General features: G+C 36.9%; 1 pseudogene; it reads left to right on the top strand.

The window, feature by feature from the left end:
* The first annotated feature begins 8,020 nt into the window (after nt 1-8,020).
* Nucleotides 8,021-13,410, top strand: LOC141511991 (olfactory receptor 10J1-like; annotated as a pseudogene).
* The last annotated feature ends 1,394 nt before the right edge of the window (nt 13,411-14,804 follow it).

Here is a 14,804-nt window from a genome sequence, read left to right as displayed (position 1 = left end):
CTCATTGATCTGGGAAATATATTCCATAGGCTAAAGGGCAGTAATTATAAATGAACCAGAGCCTTGATGAATGTGTGATTTCTAGATTTCATTGATTTTAAAATAATGAAATATCTTAAATTCATTAGATTATCCATTGTTTCCCTTGAGCAGCTTTGATCTTGGTATGGCAACAAGCTGGAATAAATGGTCATTCCCTGGAATGCTATCAGGAGTATGATTCCTTCAGTGTCACCTTTCTTCAATGTTCCTTGACACCTGATCCAGGACAAAAATATGGAATGTAGCTACAAACCTGTTCTACTCCATGAGCAAGTAACATAAGTTTTCATATATATAGAAATATCAAACTAAAGATATATTCAGGCAGACATATGGGAATTAGTCAGTGGCTAGAACTGGAAGAGGGAAGAAACAGATTAAACATTTTATATGTTGTAGCATAGACTAGAAACATTCAAGAAAGGAGCTAAAATAAAATCCCTAGGGGATAAAAGTCATTGCTATTCATCTGGTACATTTCTTCCCTGTTTGCATCTGTTTTAAGAAATTTTTCATAGTATAGTTCAATTCTGAAACATGTTATCCCTGCTGGTCAGTAATGAAATGTAAACAGTTCTGGTTTCCCAAAGGTATTCATTCCTAATGAGACCTCCTGAGATAAGAACTCAGTCTCTGTTTTCAACTATATCTATATGCCCCTGAATATATCATAGAATAAAAATTGCTGGAGGTCTGAGTCAGACAAATCATTACCCACCTGGGAGGAAAACAATCAAAGCTCCTGGGAAAGGGTGCTTAAAGAGACCCTATCACCTTCTGAATCACCTCCTCGGTTTCTCAGGTACTGATGGTCACAGGTCCCTTCTGTCACCTGGAGAGAACTGGCATGTCCTTAGTTTGACTTTTTCAGTTCCTCTTCTTGTGATCTCAAGACTCTCTTCTTGCTTATTTACTTTGAATAGGTCTTTGAATAGCTTTGAATAGCTATATTGCTTTACACAGAGGACTTCCCTTCTCTTTCATATTCCTTAAGTTTAGTAAAAAAGTAAATGATTATTGATGAAAATGGATAAGAATTGAATCCAATTTAGATTTTCCGAGATCCCCATGCTCCTGAACTTTTTATTAAAAAGTTAGGATAAACACCATTCCAATTTTCATGACCATAAGTGTTTCATGCTTTCATTGTGAAGAAGTAGGGTTTACTGTCCTATTTTTCTTTAGCATGATTAGAAACTGGGGAGATACTGAAAAGGAGGAAAGCAAGTTGAACCTTTACCCAGCAAGATCACCTGGCACTAAAATTTCTAGTAACTTGTTAAGACAATGTGTCTCAATATTATTTTAGAGGACAGTGAAATTGCAAGGCCAGTTCAATATGACCAAAAGAAATTCATTTCACTTTTCTGGGTCTTAGTTTCCCCAAATTGGACTTGGTAATACTATAAACTTCTTCCATAGAACATGATTGCAATGCATTGTGATTCAGAATTTTTCTTTAATCTGCTCCTTATTTTCATTATGTTCAATTAGCTTTGGAGTCTAGGTAAGAGCTAAGTATACAATTTTAAGATCATTGAATGGGAGATGAGCTGAAAGTAATATTGAGTAGCTGTGTGACCTTGGAAAAGAAAAAAAATCTATCTGTGCCTCAGTTTATCTATCTAAAAATGGAGGGATAATTATAGCTGACATATATAGAAATTTGTGTTTAATAAAAGTCTTTGCATACAAAGTCTTTGATCTTTTCAATAGCACTGTGCTATATGAGAATTATTATTTTCATTTTACAGATGAAGAAACTAAGGCTCAAAGAAATTAAGTAATTTTCCAAGGGTCACAAAGGTAGGAAGAATTGGAGGCAGGATATGAACCAAGACTTCTTCAGATATCAAGTTCCATACACCATACAGCCCTATTGTAATTTTCATTAATCACTCTAACAGGTTGTGATAAGGAAGTGAGAGGCTTTTATTTAGGGTCTACTGTGTGCTTTACAAATATTATCTCATTTGATCCTCCCAGCAACCTTGCAAGAAAGGCATTATTATTCTTACCACATTTTGGTTGAGTAAACTGAGGCAAATAGTGGTTAGGTGATTTGCTCAGGGTCACACAGCCAGTAAGAATCCTAAACTATATTAGAACGCAGGTCTTCCTGTCTCCAGGACAAGTGTTCTCTACCCAATCTACAATAAAGAAGCCAAAATAGAGGAGAGAAGAGGACAGGACAGGACAGGAATGCAGGGAGAAGCTGGAGTAATGGTCATGGTGATGATGATACTGAAAAATTAAGATATTCTAGTGATCTCTAGGCACAACCCTATTTATCATTTCCTTGCAAAGTCAACCAATCAATCAATAAGGATTTATTAAGTAACTATTGAAGCTACAAAGTAGAAAATATAATAGACTCTTTCATCAAGCACTTACATTCATTTCCCTTTACTACCTCATGGCTGAGCATGATCATATTTCAGATTTATTGAGATAATATTTGATTTCTATTGGTTGGTTTCTCTGCTACAAGTTTCTCCTCACTCCAGTCTATCCTCCACTATCTTACCCTTTAGGAAGATCCCTTGATTTTGATCATTTCATCCCTTACCCTCACCCCCCTTCCACACACATGCACTCTCAACAAACTCCAATAGTTCCTTATCACCTCCAGATCAAACACAACATGATTCATTTATCCAAAACTCTTAAAAAGTTGTCCTTTTTTCTTAGACAATCTTCTTATACCTCACACTCCTGACCTCTTGTTGCACCCTCTTACTTTTAGATCCAGTAACATTGGTCTTGCAGGTTCCTCTTCCACACACTGCATCTCCCAACTCTGGTCAATTCTTCTGGCTGAACTTCCTTCCTGAAATGTTCTCCCTCCTACTCTCTGCTTCCTAGCTTGCCAGATTTCCTTCAAATGCCCAATACTTAATTCAAGTACTTTCCCTCTGTTTATTATTTCCAATTTATCCTATATGTAGCATGTTTGTATTTAGTTATCTGAATATCTTCTGCATTAAATAAATATTGACTAGTTATTGGGAGAAACATATAAGTAAATGCAATGTATTTCTACAAAATAAATATATGTTATTTTTCTAGGGAACAGGGAAGGCTTCATGTAGATGGCAGAATTTGAATTAAGTTTTGGAGGAAATTAGTGTTCCAGAGAAAAAGAGGTGAAGGAGTATATTCCAAACATGGGGGACAGCCTTGACAATGGCACAGACAGGAAATGGTATGTCATTTGTAAGAAAGAGAAAAAAACACATCTTAGCTAAACCAGTGAGGTTATAAAGGGTGTAATATATAATAATATTAACAAAGTAGATAGAAGCCTGGCTGTGGAAGTCTTTGAATACCAAACAAAGAACCTGCGTTTGATCTTAAAGGCAACAGGATGCCACCATTGAGAAGAGAGACTTGAGAAAGGAAGATCAATTAAAAGATTGCTGAAATAATACAGATTGAAAATGATGGGGCATGAACCAAGATGGTTCACACGAATAGAAAAAAAACAGATGTAAAAGATGAGGAGAAGAATTGATAAGATATGATAATTGAAAAAATATATATAGTACATAAGAGTGAGTTAACGATGAGTCTGGTATTCATATCTGGATAATTATAAGGTCAGTATAGTCCTCAATAGAAATACAGAAATTAAGAAAAGTGCAGGGGAGAATGGAAGGTTGGAACAAAAAAGATAGAATAGTTTAGTACCTACTTTCCATTGCTGTTGTGAGAATCAAATCTGGAATGTATATATGAATAATAATTAATATTTATAAAACTGCCCAATGTCTAGTACATAGTAGGCAATTAATTATGTTTCTTGTTATAATTCTTTCCTAGTCTTGTTTCTACCTTTATGATTTCCTGCCTTTATATCTTTTGAATGTCTTTTTTCCCACTCATATAGTTGTTCTTTGTGCAAATATTTATCATCTTGCCATTATTATTATAAATAAATTATAAAAAGCTTTCTGGTTGGTGTCCCCTACCTCAAGCTTCTCTCCAGTTCAATCTATCCTTCATTTAACTATCAAAGGGCTCTTCCTGAAGTCCAGATAAGACAATATCACTCCCTACTCACTGTACCCCCATTTCTCTGTAGGTTCTAATGCCTATTATCTCCAAGATCAAAGATAAAATCCTTCATTTACCCTTTAAACCTTTAAACCTCTTTACAACCTGGCCTCCTCCCACCTTTCCAGCCTCCTTGCAATTTATTACCTTCAATTTTAGTCTATGATTCATCTGCATATTAATATCATAGCAAGATCAATAAACAGAATATTCTTGTTGTTCTTTGTATAAGACATTTTAGCTCCCAGTTTCATGCCTTTTCATTGGCTATTATCTGACTTCAACTTCATTCAAAACTGTTCAAATCCCGTTTTCTGCTACAGGGCTTTTCTGTACTTCCCCCATCCTCCTCTCCCTGACCCTGCTGCTTGTGCCATCCATCTGAGGTTATTTTCATTTATACTCTACATATATTATATGTATCTCTTTTAGACTGTTGTTTTCTCCATTTAAAGGTGAGTTATTTTAAGGATGGGTACTTTTTTGCCTTACTTTTACTGCCCAAGGCTTTATGTAGTGACTGAAACAAAATTACTATTTAATTAATTCTTGTTTTGATTAATATTGACTAAAGAGAGGTGGGCATTTGGAGTGAGGTTAGAATAAGCAAAACATGGTCATATTTATAGGCAATAGAAAAAAAGTCCACTCTATATTATGCGAGTCACTCACTTCCTATATTTCTAATCATGAAGTGTTGAACACTCAGAATAAGTCATGTAATCATTCAGACTGAGTAAACACTACAAATTTATATCTAATCTCAGTTGATTCTTTAATGACACATGGCTATCCTTTTATTCTTCTCCCATTAATATCCTTCACACTCCCAACAGAAGCTATTCCATACTTTCCTTCTTCTCCTCAAGCCTCCTACAGCACTCCTCCCCATTCTTTCAGGAGAGGACATGGTATTTCTCAACAATGCTAAACCTATTTGTTATTCCCTTAAATCTTATTCTTCCAAATGTCTTCTTTCAGATTGCCCCCAACAATCTTCCTTTCATATTCAATGTTTCCCAGGGTTGAAGTTTGGCTAGGAATGAGAGTCAAGAAGTCAAAAGATCCAAAATAGAAGGCAATATGACAACTAAACTGATGAACTCTTATTACACTTATGAAAAGAGTCTTGTGAAATCAGAGCAAGAATTTAAGAAAGAACTGAAATGGTGAGGATGAGAGGAATGAAAGGATGAGATTCTTAGTATTGGATATAGTTGATGGTGAGATCAAAGGTGTCCCTTTCCTTATAAGGGTAGAGTAAAAGGACATGTCATGAGAGTGAAGTCACTGGTGACCTGAAAGATTATATTATTTAATGAATCTTACCATTTATAGTAATAACTATTCATTACAACTGGAAGAGAATTCAGAATCAGGTAACTTAAGTTTCATAGTTGGCACTGACACAAATTATCTATGTGAGCTTAAGATATTTAACTTTTCTGTGCCTCATTTTTTGCACATCAAATAGATATAATAAATATTTATATTTATAAGCTTTATGGAGGTTTTAATGTTATTTTTTAATTTTTTCAATTAGATGCAAAGATAGTTTTAAACATTCACCTTTTTGTAAATTTTTGACTTCCACATTTTTCTACCATCCTCCTTTCCCTTCCCCCTCCCCTTGTCAATGAGCAATCTTATATAGGTTATACGTATACAATCATTGTTAACATATTTCCATATACCATTTATACAAGGTATAATCCTTTCTATCACCATTCAGTTTTCTCCAGAAGAATATCATATCTAACTTTTCTAAAATCCTGTTCATCTTCTTAACTTCCTTTTTGTATATTTTGTGATTAGTTTTATCTATTTCTGAGGAAGGGAGTTTGAAGTTCCCCACTAGTATAGTTTTGCCAATTATGTCTTTCTCTAACTCATTTAACTTCTCCTCTAAGAATCTAGATGATATACCTCTTGGGGCATATATGTTTAATATTGAAATTGCTTCATTGCCTAGGGTATGGTTTAGGAAGCTATAATTTCATTCCTTATCCTTTTTAATTAGATCTAGTTTTGCTTTTATCTAAAATCAGGATTGCTACCCTTGCTATTTTTTTAACTTTAGTTGAAGCATAATATATTTTGTGCTAACCTTTTACCTTTATTCTGTGTGTATCTCTCTGTTTCAAAGGTGTGGAATTCTAGTTTTTAATCCATTCTACTAGCTCTTCCATTTTTGTGGGAGAGTTCATCCCATTCCCGATCCCAAGTATGATAGCTATCTTTGTTTTACCCTTCCTCCTATCCTCCCCATTGTTACTTTTTTCTCTCTTTTCTCCTTTTTCCTTCTCACAAGTATTTTGCTTCTAATCACCACCATCTCCAATTTCTCCTTCCTGCTTTTCTTCTCCATTCATTTTTCCTTTTACTATTTCCCCCTCTATTTTCTCTCCCTCTTATCAACCCCTGTTTCTTCTTTCTTTCCACTTTCCTTTTGTATTTCCCTATAGGGTAGAATAAATTTCAAAATTCAATCCGAAATGTATGTTATTCCCTCTTTGAGCCATATCTATTGATTGAGAGCCAATAGTCACTTAAAACCTCCCTTCTTTCCCCTTACTATAATAGGTCCTTTGTGCCTCTTCATATGGCACATGTCCCACTATGGCTTCATCTTTTTCTCTCAGCATAATCTTTTTTTTTGTCATACACCTTCTGTCTAAGAATATTCCTTTGAACTGCCTTAATAGAAATACAATTCTCAAGAACTATACATATTATGATCCAGTGGAGCAATATAAACAGTTTGGTCTCATTGACTAAATTTATTTTTCATACTGTTTAACTTTTCATGCATCCTTTGAATCTTGTATTTGAAGATTTAATTTTCTGTTCACTTCTGATCATTTCATCAGGTAATTTTGAAAGTTCCCTATTTTATTGAATGTCCATCTTCTCCCCTGAATGAATATACTGAATTTTGCAGGGTAGTTGATTCTTGGTTGCAATCCAATCTCCTTTGCTGTGTGGAATATCATATTCTAGACCCAGCAATCCTTTGATGTTTAAGTTTCTAATTGGGTATCCTTGGTATTTGAACTGCTTCTCTTTGGATGCATACACTATAATTCTGAAAATTCTACTACAATATTCCTTGGAGTTTTTAATTGGCTGTGTGTGTGTGTGTGTGTGTGTGTGTGTGTGTGTGTGTGTGTGTATTTGTTCTCCTCTGGAGAACCTCTCCTCTACCTCCTCTGGAGGTAATTGATGGATCTTTCAAGGATGATTTGACCCTCTTGTTCTAGGATATTAGGGCAGTTTTCCCTGATAATTTCTTAAAAGATATTGCCCAGGCTCTTTTTTATATCACAACTTTCAGGTAAAACAAAATCTTGTACATTATCTCTTCTGAATCAATTTTCCAGGTTTTTCCAAATAGATACCTTTAAATTTTCTTCTATTATTCCAGTCTTTTGATTTTGTATGATGGATTCCTGATGACTCATAAAGTCATTAGTTTCCACTTGCCCAACTCTAATTTTTAAGGTTTTATTTTCTTCAGTCAATTTTTGTGTTTCCTTTTCTAGTTGGTCAATTCTACTTTTAAAGGAGTTATTTTCTTCCATTTGACCAATTTTATTTTTAAAGGTGTTTTCTTTAATCAATTTTTTGTTTCCTCTTCTAATTTTTCACAAGTCTCCTGAATGACTCTCATTTCTTTCTTCAATTTTTCTACCTCCTCTCTTACCTGGCTTTTAAATCATTTTTTGAGTTCCTCTAAGAGGACTTGTTGGATTTGAGATCAATTCATAATCCCCTTTGAGTATTCACATGAGGGTATTTTGTCACTGTTTTCCTCGTTTGAGATGACAATTTGATCTTCCCTGTCACCATAGTAGCTTCATATGGTTTGGGCTCTTATTGTTTCTTTGCTAATTTTGAAAGTTGAGCTGTGCTTCTGGAGCACATGTTGTACAGTCCAAAGCTTTTTGTTCTGGTGACCAAGAGTCCCTGGCTTTTGACTCTGGGGTTACATGAGGCACAGCTTAGTCCCATCTGCTGTGTCAGCATTCCAGGGTTTGTGGTATGCCTTCTGCACTGGGCTGGGGTCCTCACTGCTGGTCTGCTGCACCACTGGCCTGATGAGTCAGGACTCAGGTATCTTGATTATTGAACTGCACTAAAAGCTAAGAGACTCACACTGGCTTTCCAGTTTCCCTATCTATGGTTGGCTGTACTCATCTTTTATCACATGAGACAGATCTTTTCTGAAGTGCCTTCAATATATCTTGAGCTGAACAGTCGTTTCAATCTATCTTTTTGTGGATTCTGTTGCTTTAGGTTATGTTTAGAGGATGTATTTAGCTGTTCAAAGACAAACTGGGAAAAGCCTCAGAGCTTCTTAACTTCTTTCCTCCATTTTGGCTCCACCAAGGAAGTCCCAACTTCACAGAGTTTTTATAATGATTACTTTGGCTGATACATGGATGTACTTCAGAAAGTTTAAATATACAAATTACAAAATACAGTTACTAGTCTTACAGTTTTCTCTTCAAAAGAAAAGGCAATTTACAATTTCTCAAATAATGATGATTTTTTCATAAGCTTGAAGATGTGAATTTTGCCCACACTCTCTTAGCCTTATTATCTCAAAACTTTTATCATTTTCTCCTAAGTTACATTTTTTATGTTTTTCACTCCATCAGTTTAGCTAAAATATCTCTTCACTTCACTAGCTTTCCTTAACTTCTTTTATTCATTACTTCAGCAACTCTTCCACTCTATGTTTCAGATGTTATGCTTTTGGGTTCTTTATCCCTGCTTTTCTACTTCTAGTTATATGTCTTAATGGTATGTCCCATCTATGACATCAGATAAGAAATTTCCTAAATATTAGGACTTTATATTCTATTCCTTAATTATCTTTCTTCCCAACATTGTTGTCTCTTTGTTACCCTGGCTTATTTGTCATTTTCTCATTTCTTTGATTTTTTTTGCATATTTTTAAAGTGGGTGTATATATGTATTTGTTCTCCTCCTCCATTATACTGTGAAAATCCTCAGGTCCAAGGATGATACCTTTTCTTTCTATACAGAATTTATTCTATTCCCTACTTAGTGTCCAAAGCAGATCTCCACTCAAGTTGCATATATGGGGGGGTCGAAAGAGGAGGCTTTTGTTAGCCCATAGTGTTGATTGACTTTTCATGTCTTTCCATTCATGAAGATCAGTTAACGAAGTCAAAGAACTTCTCAGAGATGAGGGAGTTTAGGGATTCTCAAGTTTTCAGGAGCATGAGATCATTCTTTATGTATTGTTTCTGACCCTGTACATCTTAATTATGGCTGGCAATGTAATCATTGTGACTATTATCTGCATTAATTGTCTCTCTGATTATTATGCCTCAGATGCTTTCCAGTCTGGTAGGGATTAGCCAATCTATCTCTTTCATAGGATGTGCCACCCAGATGTTCTTCTTTCTTGACTTTGCTATTACCAACTGCCTACTTCTAGCAGTGATGGGATATGATGGATATGTAGCCATCTGCTATTCTGTTATCCCCTCTGTTATTCTGTTATCATGAACTGGAGGGTCTATACTCTGATGCATCCTCAATTGATATTACTGGTTTCTCTCTCATTCATTCAGGCTGTGGCTGAATATTCCATTTGCCCTTTTGTGCTCTATTTATTGAACATTTTTTCTATGATGTCCAGTCTGTACTAGATATGGGCTGTGCCAACACATTCATCATTGATATTCTGACCTTGGCCACCAGTCTTCCAGCCATTAGTGCACCTGCCAATTTCTTTTTTGTCTTCTATATTCTTATTATCTCCACAATCTTATGCATTGCCTAGGCTAAGGGATGACAGAAGGCTTTTGCTACATGCGCCTCCCATCTCACAATGGTCATTATACACTATGACTATGTCTCCATTGCCTATTTCAAATCTAAATCAAAGAATACTAAAGACCAAGGCCAGATGATTTCCTTGACTAGGCTGCTGACTTCATTTTCATGTTTTTCCTGCATCTCTCTCATTTTTTTTCCCAGTTTTTCTTCTAACTCCCTCATTTAATTTTCAAAGTCTTTTTTGAGCTCTGTCATAGCCTGAGCCCAATTTCTGTTTTTCTTGGAGTCTTTAGATGCAGGAGCTTGTGCTTCCTCATCTTCAGACTAAGTATTTTCATCCTTCTTGAGCTCATTTGCAAAATATTTCTCAATGGTTCCTCTTTTTTCTCTGCTTGCTCATTTTCCCAGCCTGAGCCTGGTTTTGGGGTGCTTCCTGAGCTTTTGGGACACTCCCACAAGGGTCTCAATGTGTGAGGCTCTGTCCTCCCTCCTGGTCTGTGAATGACCATATGTGACCCCCTCTGCCACGGGGCTGAGGTGGCGGGGGCCCCTGATGTTCTATGGGGGGGCCTAGACTGTGATCAGGATCTGACTGTGGTCAGAGCCCCAGAGTCCTGCTCCAGGGGCAGAGGACAGAGCTGGGCAGTCTCTCTCTCTCTCTTCACTCCCCTCCCTAGGTTCAATGGGCTCATGCCCCGGGGTCTCCTGCTCCTGCTTACCTACTCTGCCTGCTTCTGTTCCTGGATCTGGGCTGCCAAAAGACCATGTTGCTCACGGTGTGCCCTGAGGGTTGGGCTCCATGTGCTCACTCTGGCAGAGGTCCCCCGCTGTTCCCCCACTTTGTGCCCGGTACTCCCCAGGGTATAGCTCAGGAGACTCCCCCACTGCTGCGAACCGTGGCTTCCAGAGCCCTGGGGCTGCCTCCACAAGGCTGAAGTTCTTTCGCTCTGGGAGGGCCACCCCTCTGGCAGGCCACACCTCCAACCCCGGGGTGCAGAGCCTTTCTGCTCTTTTCCAGGTTACCTTGAGTAGGAGAACTGCCTCACTGGGTCCCTCTGTGGGTTCTGTCTCTCAAAAATTTAGTTAGAGTCCTTAGCTTATGAGTTTTATCAGAGAGCACATAAGAAGGGAACCTTTCTTGTCCCCATCTTGGCTCCGCCCCCAGACTCCTTTTTCTATGGCCCCTTTATAATCAACCTTACTATCTTTACAGAGTTTTAAGGCATCACCAACTACATGGTGAGAGTGAAAAATGGGGAGGAGTATATACCTACATCACCTCCAGGATGGATGGAGCTCAGACTTAGCTGTAAAGCTTCACCTGAAGACCCAATCATAAATTTTTATCTTATTTGATCCAACCAGAAATAGAGGAGGAATGGGAAAAGGAATCTTTTCCTGAAGTGATCTTGGAAGGGAAGTCATGTAACTTAGAAGAAAATATAACAATCATTTTAAACAAGAGTCTTGAGTTGGAATTCAAGCCTTAACACTTATTGGCTGTATTACCAAAAACAGTTCACTTAATATTCCTAAGCCTCCACATATAGAGGGGATCTACATAGAGGGGATAATAATAATTAGACTAGCTCTATCTCTATCTTCTACTAGTTCTTAGCTACTTGGAATACTTAAATTTTTATCTTATTCATTAATTAATACTCTCACTAATAGCTTAAAACTTGGATCACATGATGGAGCACAATGTCTTTCCCTGCACTGATAACTGGTACTATAAGCATACAATGCCCCCTCTAATTTTGCCTGTCCTGACTCTAGCATATATCCTTTATACATACTCCTAAGTCCTATGTATAAAGGATTCACAAAGAAGTAAAATGGCAAGATATTTTCACCCATAAGTCTGCCTATGACTTTATTTGTGGGTATTTCATCTTTTCTTTCTAAATAGTCTCTTTAGAAGCCAACTAGAATGATTGAAGAATAATTTCAAGGAATTCAATGTAAATTATCGAGAAGGAGGACTTAGTGAAGTTGGAGGAGGAGGGCAGAATCCTGTTAAAGCTGAAAAAGCTGGGTTTTATGTAATCCCATTATATTTTATTTTTAAAAAATAATTGATTACATACTTGCCTTTAAAATTCAAAATAAAATAACCACATATTTACAATTATTGACACTAAAATGTGTTTCTACAAATAATATAGCCATAAATTTTTTTGGTTTCTCCTTCTGTGCTCCCTTCCAGCATGTTTATTTTTCCATATGTACATTTGTGGATAATTTTTTCCTTTCAAGTAATCATGGTCAATGAGTACACTATTCTTCTATGTCATAAATTTCATATTACTTCATTTAAGTAATTTTTAATTTTTTTCTTAAGTCATTTTAATGACATTTTCATATTTCATTGTATTAAATCATTAAAAGCATTAAAGTCAGCTATTCACCACTGGGATATTTATATGGGATATTAAAAATGGAGAGTGATCAGGCTTGTTCAAGTTGGTCACAGAAGGAAGAATAGGAAGTTAAGGATGGAGTTCACAAAAAAAGGGAAACTTAAACTGGATGTTGAGAGCAAGGGAGGCTGCAGTGAGTCAACCTATTCAGAGATAGAAGAGAAGAGACAGCGCCAAATTCAAACAACATATAAATTTTTTTAGGAAAATGAACTTGATAGTTGAGTGGATGTTGAACTGGAGTGGAGAGAGATTTGAAGCAAGGAGTGCAATAAAAGAATTATTACAATGCAATGTAATCAAGGTGCCAGCAATGTCTGAGGAGAGAAAAAGGAATATACAAAAGATCGAAATATAAAGACATATAATATACATATATATTACAGATATTTTATATTCTTTATAATAATATCCAGGATAAATTCCTAATCACGGGATTGCTGAATTAAAATTATGATGATTCTTATGGAATTATGTGATACCAAATTGTCCCCCCCCCCCCAGATAGTCTACCAATTTGCAATTCTACCAGCAAAATGCATTTATAATTGCTTCTTTACAACCCTGATGCCTTTGAGTATTGCCCCATATCTATGTATGAGGTAGTAGTTCAAAATAGTTTTAACTTGCATTTCCTTATTATTGGCTGACATTTTTTCTAGAAATTTTTTATATAATAATGTACATCCTCCTTCATAAAGCTTCGGTTCAGCATGGGGGGCAGGCAGAGCCAAGATGGCAGCATGATGGCAGGAATTCCCAGAAACTCTCCTTTAGACCACTCCCAATGCCTTAAAATCATGATTCCAACCAAATTCTAGAATGGCAGAACCCACAGAAAGACCAGGTAAAACAATTTTCAGGTCCAAGACAACTTGAAGAGGAATTTGTTCCACTAGGACTAGAAGGAGTCTCAGAGCAACCTGGGTCACAGCTGGGTGACACTCTTGCTGTTCCAGAGAAAATGAGCTCCAATCATCTGGGAACATCCCACAGGGCATCTGGGTCCATGGCAGTGGGAGCAGTTTCCAGATTGCTTAGCCCAGAGATCACCAAGGATAACTTGGAAGGTTAGCAGGAAAATTCTACCACACCAGAGTGAATGCATAGCCCAGATCAGGGCAACCCCTCCCTGGGAACTGGAAGCAGACCTGTGGAGCTACCCAGCAGGGGAGCCATCCAACAGCTGCTTCCAGCCCACAGATGGTAAGGGGGTCCGGGGAGATTGTTAAGGTCTCCCTCTTCCCCTGTGGCAGGACTCTTCTGCTTTGCCCATATTCAGATCTAGGCTCCATTCTGAGTTCCCACACTGCTATGTTCCAGGGAACAGGGACCTTCCTCCCAGCTCCAGGAAAGAGGGGAGTGCTTGTGGTAATCCACAGATCAGAGCACAGGCCAGTAAAGCAGTTATAGCCTCTCATAAGACATTGGAGGAATTGAGGTCATGTGGGGGGGGCAGAGAGGGTCCAATAATACTCAAAAACTTGGGAAGTGTGTTAAAAACCAGATCCTAGACTGAGGAAATGAGTAAACAGAAAAAAGGAACCTGACCATAGATAATTACTTTGGTCAAATGGAGGATCAAAATACACACTCAGAAGATAACAAAGTCCAGGTTTTTGAAAAATGGGAATTGGTCTCAGGCTATGGAAGAGTTCAAAAAATTTTGAAAATCAAGTAAGGGAGGTAGAGGTAAAATTGGGAAGTGAAATGAGAGTAATGTGAGAAAATCATGAAAACCATGTCAGCAGCTTGATGGAGGAGATACAAAAAAATACTGAAGAAAATAACATTTTAAAAATCACTTTAGATCAAATGGAAAAAGCAGTCCAAAAGGTCAATGAGGAGAAGAATGCCTTAAAAATACAGAATTGGAAAAGGAGATAAAGCTCTCTGAAGAAAATGACTCCTTCAAATGTAGAACAGAGCTAAGGGAAGCTGCTGACTTTGTGAGAAATCAAAAAACAATAAAACAAAACCAGAAGAATAAAAAATTAAAAGAAAATATGAACTATCTCATTAGAAAAAACAACTGACCTGGGAAATAGATCCAAGAAAGATTATTTAAAAATTAATTGGCTACTGTTTGTGGTGGCAAAGAATTGAAAATTAAGTGAATGTCCTTCAATTGGGAAATGGCTTAACAAACTGTAGTACATGTATGTCATGGAACACTATTGTTCTATTAGAAACCGAGGGGAATGGGAATTCAGGGAAATCTAGAAGGATTTGCATGAACTGATGCTGAGCAAGATGAGCAGAACCAGAAATACATTATACACCCTAACAGCAACATGGAGGTGATGATCAACCTTGATGGACTTGCTCATTGCATCAGTGCAACAATCAGGGACAATTTTGGGCTATCTGCAGTGGAGAATACCTTCTGTATCCAGAGAAAGAATTGTGGAATTTGGACAAAGACCAAAGGAAAAAAATTATCTTATTATGTAATTTGCTGTCTCTTAT

This window comes from Macrotis lagotis, chromosome 2, assembly GCF_037893015.1.
Source record: "Macrotis lagotis isolate mMagLag1 chromosome 2, bilby.v1.9.chrom.fasta, whole genome shotgun sequence".
NCBI lineage: Eukaryota > Metazoa > Chordata > Mammalia > Peramelemorphia > Peramelidae > Macrotis > Macrotis lagotis.
This window is presented reverse-complemented; position numbering and strand designations above follow the sequence as displayed.